General features: G+C 40.7%; 1 protein-coding gene across 1 annotated transcript in view; it reads right to left on the reverse strand.

Moving 5' to 3' along the window:
- MYLK4 (myosin light chain kinase family member 4) overlaps positions 1-6,526 on the reverse strand; it is a 109,362-nt gene that overhangs the window by 97,850 nt on the left and 4,986 nt on the right. The gene's annotated exons all lie outside the window — the stretch shown is intronic.

Below are 6,526 nucleotides of genomic sequence, written 5' to 3' on the forward strand. Positions count from 1 at the left end.
CACCAGAGCATATAGCAAAGGACACCAAAGCAGCCTGGTCAGGGCAGGTAATGGGACTTATTCAAACTGAAGAGTAACCAGAAACCCAGACATAGCAAAAGGCTAGAAGGGAATTCTATGATGAGGAAGCAAGATGTATATGTGTGAAAATGTGATGAATATCTTTAGTATTTTTAGCTTTAAACATAACAATGGCTGCTAATATGTGGCAAAAAAAAAAAAAAAGAGAAATGTCTTAAGGAGGCATCTTTCTCCTATTTTAATAGAAGGTTTTTTTTTTAATTGGGGATTGAATTAGAATTTTGTCTATACCAGTTCAAATTTCACTTTAGAAGATTAAGAGATTTGCTTTCTCCAATAATTTAATAATACCTTATACTGGCTAATGCAAGTCAAAAAGAAAACAAAGTAATAGTAATGTATTGAAAAGGAGTAGGCAAGAGTATTGTTCTGACACCAACTCGATGTCCTGTAATTCAGTTCAATTCTGACAGCAACTAACCAGGTAGCAGAAGCTAAGGGGAAAATCCTCCACAAGACTGCCCCATACCATCCTCCAGCCTGAGGAGCCAGCCGCACTCTGCCCAACTAGATACAAATCTGGGGGTTCTCATGACCCCCTAAATTTTCATAATTCACTAAACAAATCACGTAACTCATTGAAAGCACTCTACATATGATTACAATTTTTTAGTAAGGGATACACATAAAGCCAGGTCTGGGAGGGTACCAGATGCAGAGCTTCCATGCCCTCTCCTGTGGAGATAGGGCTCATTACTCTCTTGGCCCGTCAATATGTTCACCAACCAAGAAGCTCAACTGGGCTTTGGTGTCCAGGGTTTTTACTGGAATTCCATTATATAGGCATCATTGATTAGCTCACTAGCCATGTGATTGAACTCAATCTCCAATGTCCCTCTCACCACCCAGGTTATTCTCAAGTTCTAATCATGTGGGTGGCCTTTCTGGTGACCAGCCACCTTTCTGAAGCTATATAAGAACCCCTCAGGGATCCCTGGGTGGCGCAGCGGTTTGGCGCCTGCCTTTGGCCCAGGGCGCGATCCTGCAAACCCGGGATCGAATCCCACATCAGGCTCCCGGTGCATGGAGCCTGCTTCTCCCTCTGCCTATGTCTCTGCCTCTCTCTCTCTCTCTCTCTCTCTGTGACTATCATAAATAAAAAATAAATAAATAAAATAAAAAATAAAAAATAAAATAAATAAAATAAAAAAAAAGAACCCTTCAGAGGCAAACTGATTGGCATAATAAAAACTCTCCTGTCACTCAGGAGATTCCAAGCGTTTTTGAAGCTCTGTATCAGGAACTAGGGACAAAGTTCAGATATATTATTTTTATATCATATCAATAGAAAACTACTTAAAACTAATAAAAGTGTTCAAAAGAGCCAAATATGAAATAAATCAATAAAAAATCAATGTATTTCTTTTATAGCAATAAGACCAGTAGGAAAATAGAACAAAAGACCTTATCATAATATTAAGAAAATGTATACAATTTAGGAGAATAAACTTAGTTTAAAAATGTGGCATAAAAAAAAATGTGGCATAGATTCTGGAAGATTTAGGGGGGATGTCAGGAAAGAAAGGAACATGAGATTAGGTTAATGGAGAGGAATCATGGGATGCCTAGGTGGCTCAGTGGTTGAGCATCTGCCTTTGGCTCAGGTTATGATCCCCCGGGATCGAGTCCCACATCGGGCTCCCTGCATGGAGCCTGCTTCTCCCTCTGCCTGTGTCTCTGCCTCTCTCTCTCTCTCTCTCTCTCTCTCTCTCTCTCTGTGTATCTCTCACGAATAAATACATAAAATCTTAAAAAAAATAAATAAAGGAGAGTAATCACAAACCAGGAAGGAGAACAGATAATCATAGGGCTTCTAGGATGGTGACTAAAGACGTCAGGGATGTTTCATGATGAGATTAACTGGACTCAAAATATCCAACAAACCTTCGGTATGAACATGAGCAGGAAAGATGATACCTGGAGGCAGTAATACTTGTGGCTACTGAATAGAGGACTTATTTGAGCCACCCACTGAATACATCATTCCCATACTGACTCTGGAGAAGGAGGACATAGAAGATGGTTAAATTGTTCAAACTGCCAAGGCCATGTGAAAACAATTAATCAACGGCTTATTTAAAGAGAAAATTTAAGCCTAGATTTTATTACTTTACAATGGGTCTCATTTCCTGCAACCTTATAATACGGTTTAAATTTATTTGTATTTTGCTGATTTTAAAAGAAAGTTTAAATTTGGTTAGAAAAGTTGGGAAGGTAGATTCACTTTATTTTTCTACCATCACCATCTAGTGGAGAAAACTTTGAACTTCAGACAGAATGAGTTAGGGTTCAGGAAAAAAAAAGAATAGAGGCATTGTGTGTCGGGCACTATACTATACACTTTGCATATATAAGGTCTTCTGCTTCTCGCACAGATAATTCAGTGGTCACCTCCGTAGCACTTTCAGATTTGGAAACTGAATCTGAGAAGTTGAGTATCTCGCCCAAGGTCACACTGTGGCCAACTCAAGCCCATATTCCTGAAGTCCATGTCAAAGTCCATTTTCACCTCATCCAAATGGCTCCATTTTATTCATAGATATGACCATGAATGTGAAATATACATACATATATGGAGAATTTTGTCTTTTCTTTATGTTTTCCTGTTTTCTTTTATTTCTTATATATAATATATATGTGAGCAAAGCACGTGTATTAAAAGAAAATACTGGGATCCCTGGGTGGCGCAGCGGTTTGGCGCCTGCCTTTGGCCCAGGGCGTGATCCTGGAGACCCGGGATCGAATCCCATGTCGGGCTCCCGGTGCATGGAGCCTGCTTCTCCCTCTGCCTGTGTCTCTGGCTCTCTCTCTCTTTCTCTCTGTATGACTATCATAAATAAATAAAAAATTTAAAAAAAAAAAAAGAAAATACTGTATGGTTTTGTATTCTAATTATATATATATATATATATATATATATTATATATATAATATATATATATTATATATATATATATGTGATCTTGAACTGCATTTTAAAAGACTGGAAAAAGCTGCTAAAATATTAACAACACTGGTCTCTGAGTAGATTTTCCCTAATAACATGAATTATTTCTAAAAATATACATATTTTAAGTCTAACACTCACCAAAAGACATTCAAGAAACTCCACAGTTACCTAATTTATTGTAGCTATTTAGAAATAAAAAATAATGTGCTTGTATTTGGGGTGACCATATGTCCCTATCTTTCTATAATCATTTAAAATACATTTCCATATTTAGTAATACTTTCCTTCACAATCTGTTTTGAGGGCAGTAGTAGAACCTGAAGGGTAGCAGAATTTGCCCCACCAAAATATACCACTTTGGCATAAGGATTATCATTGTGACACAGGTTTGAACTGGGCGAGTCCATTTACACATGAATTTTTATCAATAAGAACAGTACTGATAATGTGAAATTTAAGAAACAAAATAAACGGATAAAGGGGAAAAAAGAGAAAGAGAGAGAAGCCAAGAAACAGAACAAATCAGTGGTTACCAGAGGGGAGGTTGGAGGGGGATGGGTGAAATAGGTGATGGGGGTTAAGGAAATAGGCGATGGGGGTTAAGGAGGGCACTTGTCCTGATGAGCACCCGGTGATGTATGGAAGTGTTGAATCACTGTATGGTGCATCCGAAACTAATATTACACTGTATGTTAACTAACTGGGATTTAAATAAAAACTTAAAAATAAAATATTTGAAACTGCTAAAAATTAAAAACAGTACTGTAAATGGATTTTCTCTTCCTTATGACTTTCTCGATATTTTCTTTTCTCTTTAAATACGGTATATAACATATACAACATATAAAATATGTGCTAATCAACCATTGATGTTATGGGTAAGTCTTCTGATCAACAGTAGGCTATTAGTAGTTAGGTTTTGGGGAATTGAAAGGTCATACATGGATGTTCCACTGAGTGGCGGTGGGGAGATCACTGCCCCTAACACCACAGTTGTTCCAGGGTCAACTAGCTGTATTTTGAGCTGAAGGCAATTAGGCAGCAGCAGATATAAGATAAGCTCTCTGCTCTCCTCGCCATTTGCCCAAAAACAGAACATAAATTGGTAAAGGCGCCCTTCCTCCCCCTCTCTACCAGAAAGGATAGGGAGCTAATTGCCAGAGGGTGCCTGGGTGGCTCAGTCCTGTAGCCTCTGACTCTTGACTTCAGTTCAGGTCATGATCTCAGGGTCATGGGATCAAGCCCCACGTCCAGCTCCAAGCTCAGCGTGGCGTCTGCTTGAGATTCTCTCTCTCTCTCTCTTTCCCTCTGCTCACACTCTCACTCTCTAAATAAATAAATAAATAAATAAATAAATAAATAAATAAATAAATAAAATAAAATCTTTTAAAAAAAAAGTTACCAGAGACAACTCTAGATATTTATCAGCCCACAGCTGGCACCAGAGGAATCTACATATGGAACTTAAGTGGCCCTTATCTTCCATTAGTTTCCCATAGATTTACCTTTCCATAACTTGCCGCTCTTGAAACTTGGTCCTTTTCCTTTGCCTTGTCACTGCTCTACAGATTTATTATTATTTTGTTAAGATGTAATAAGCCCACGTTCATCATTAAGTACTTCCATGTGCATGAGTGCTTTTGTGTTAATCTGGGTTTTTTTTTAATTTGTTTTCTCTTTTTAATCTGTCTTTTGCAAATTTAATTCACCAGGGCCAATAAACTTTAGAAGGGTAAAAGAAAACACTTTTTCTTTCCCTTACCAGCCTATTCTCAAAGCCTTTGCTTCTGTGATGTTCCTGAGATGGTTGCTGGGAGATAGATAGGTAAGGCACTATAAAACGTCATGCTCCTTCATTTTTGCACAATTTCAGATGATGACAAACAATAAAGATTCTTAATTCATTTTTTTAAGATTTTATTTATTTTTTCGTGAGAGACACACAGAAAGAGGCAGAGACAGAGGCAGAGGGAGAAGCAGGCTCCCTGCCAGGAGCTGGAAGCAGGTTTCCATCCCCAGACCTGGGCTCATGCCCTGAACCAAAGGCAGATGCTCAACCACTGAGCCACCCAGGTGCTCCTCTTTATTCATTTTTTAAAATTTTGTATTTATTCATGAAAGACACAGAGAGAGGCAGAGAGAAAGGCAGAGACACAGGAGGAGGGAGAAGCAGGAAGCAGGCTCCATGCAGGGAACCGGACATGGGACTCGATCCCGGGTCTCCAGGATCATGCCCTAGGCTGAAGGCAGCGCTACACCGCTGAGCCACCCAGGTGCTCCCCTTAACTCATTTTTGCATATCTTATCTATTAATCTTATTTTCGAGCCTAACATATCTAGTCAGAAAAGCCATGAAAAAAAATCAAGTCTCACCTCTTTTCAGAGTTACCAGGCGCCACACGTATCAACTGAAACAATGCTTCCTCCACTCTATCTTTCGACTACTATTCTTTATCTAATTCTAGCTCCTTGTGAGTCACTGTCCTTTTTGTAAAATCACCTTACACGAAGAGTCATAAAACCCTTAGGCGTTTGCTTTGGAATAAGGTGCATGGAGATGCTCTTGGGCAGATTAAAATTAAAAAAAAAAAAAAAAAAAAAAAACTCATGCTTGTCAACTTTTAGAAAAGTTCGTTCTTTCCCTGGAATTCATTATCGTTTCCTTCTTCGCTCTCCCTCAATTTCCTTCCAAAATACCAGAAAATAAAATAATAAAATAAAATTTAAAAAAATAATAAAAATAAATGCATGCTTCTGATATATGTTTGGAGAGGTTTACAGAAAAGCAGAAAATAATTTTTTTTTAAATTTTTATTTATTTATGATAGTCACACAGAGAGAGAGAGAGGCATAGACACAGGCAGAGGGAGAAGCAGGCTCCATGCACCGGGAGCCCGACGTGGGATTCGATCCCGGGTCTCCAGGATCGCGCCCTGGGCCAAAGGCAGGCGCCAAACCGCTGCGCCACCCAGGGTTCCCAGAAAAGCAGAAAATAAGAGCATGGAAACGGTAACCCTATCATCCAAAGACGTCTATAACATCACTTTTTCATCTCTCTTTCCCCCCCTTTATGGCGGGCATCATCCGTCACTGCCTACAAATACGTGACTTTAACGGGCCCCCTGGCACCGGGTGGCTAAGCCGGTAAATACACCTGAGTCGGCCATCCCGCACTTGGAAGGAAGTGTGCTTGCTGGTCGTTTTGTACCCGGAGGCAGCGGACCCGGAGGGGCCTCAGGTGAGCAGCCCGGGGGCGAAAAGGCCGCGAGGGAAGGAGGGATGCTCTGTCCGCGCATCGCTGCGACGCAAACGCCTCCCAGACGACGTGCGGCTGTTTGCATTGTCTTTTGCTTGCATTGTTCCTTTGTGCAGCCTCCCTGGGATCGGAGGCCCCCCCGCCCCCGCCCGCGGCCGCACGCCCCCGCTCGGCTCTCCCGGGGCGGACCTGGTCCCGTCACCGCGGCGGCAGGTGCAACCCGGGCTCCCCAGCCCCGC

This window comes from Canis lupus, chromosome 35, assembly GCF_003254725.2.
Source record: "Canis lupus dingo isolate Sandy chromosome 35, ASM325472v2, whole genome shotgun sequence".
In the NCBI taxonomy this organism is placed as follows: domain Eukaryota; kingdom Metazoa; phylum Chordata; class Mammalia; order Carnivora; family Canidae; genus Canis; species Canis lupus.